At 48.9% G+C, this 1,396-nt stretch overlaps 1 protein-coding gene across 3 annotated transcripts in view; it reads left to right on the plus strand.

Moving 5' to 3' along the window:
* LOC102377367 (interleukin-1 receptor type 2) overlaps positions 1-1,396 on the plus strand; it is a 41,839-nt gene that overhangs the window by 21,026 nt on the left and 19,417 nt on the right. The window lies entirely within an intron of this gene.

Raw genomic sequence — 1,396 nt, forward strand, 5'->3', positions numbered from 1 at the left:
GAGGTCTAAAGGTGGCAGCCACCAACAGTCCCCTGCCACAATACCTTATAGCATTTATATAGGAAGGGAGATACTTTTCTACTTTGTGGCAAAAACATACACACCTTATGGAATTTATATAGGAATGCAGATACATTTATATTTTGCAGCATAGTTTCATAGTAGCTAGGGTCAGGAGGGACCTGAATAGATCATCTAGCCTGACCCCCTGCCACAGGCAGGGAAGGCCAGACAGGTGATCATCCAACCTCCTCTTGAATTTGCCCAAGGTAGGGGTGAGGACCACTTCCCTGGGAAGTTGGTTCCAGATTTTGACTACTCTAACTGTAAAAAATTGCCTTCTGATCTCTAACCTAAACCTATTCTCTATCAGCTTATTACCATTGCTCCTTGTCACCCCAGGTGATGCTGGGGAGAAAAAGGCTCTACCTATTTGCTGTTGATCTCCCCTGATGAGTTTGTAGGCAGCCACTAGGTCCCCCCTCAGCCTCCTCTTGCTGAGGGTGAACAGGTTCAGGTCCTTCAGTCTCTCCTTGCAGATCCTGTCCTGCTGACCTCTCACCAAGCAGGTGGCCCTCCTCTGAACCCTCTCCAGGCTGGCCACATCCCTTTTGAAGTGTGGTGCCCAGTCCTGGACGCAGTACTCTAACTGCGGTCTGACCAAAGTCGCATAGAGGGGGAGTATCACCTCTCTGGACTGGCTTGAGATGCACCTTTGGATGCATGACAAGGTATGGCTGGCCTTGCTGGCTGCGATCTGGCATCAGCAGCTCATGTTCATCTTGGAGTCAATAATGACTCTAAGATCCCATTCTGCCTCTGTGCTTTCAAGAAGGGAACTCCCCAGCCTGTATGTATGCTGTGGATTCCTTCTTCCAAGATGCAGCACCCTGCATTTATCTACATTGAACCGCATCCTATTCTCGTCTGCCCACTTTTGCATATAGATACATACCTTATAGAATGTATATAGGACTGCAGATAGATTTATATATTTATATAAAAACAAGACACTATGAAACATACTCCAAGAGGAGTGGTTGCTCCTCAAGGGAGCGATCCTCAATGCACAAACTAAGCCTATTCCATCTCAGAGGAAAGGCAGCAAGAGGGCACAGCAGCCCCCCTGGCTCTCCAGGGACCTAGCAGATCTCCTGAGGCTAAAAAGAAAGGCCTACAAAGGGTGGAGGATGGGAGTCACCTCCAAGGAGGATTATTCTGCACTGGTCCGGTCCTGTAGGGAGCAGACCAGGAAAGCCAAGGCTGCAACTGAACTCCAGCTAGCTTTGAGCATCAAGGACAATAAGAAGTCCTTTTTCAGATATGTGGGGAGCCGGAGGAAAAGCAGGGGCAACATTGGACCCCTGCTGACCCAGATGGGGCAACTGACAACTGA

Source organism: Alligator sinensis, unplaced genomic scaffold, assembly GCF_000455745.1.
Source record: "Alligator sinensis unplaced genomic scaffold, ASM45574v1 scaffold680_1, whole genome shotgun sequence".
NCBI lineage: Eukaryota > Metazoa > Chordata > Crocodylia > Alligatoridae > Alligator > Alligator sinensis.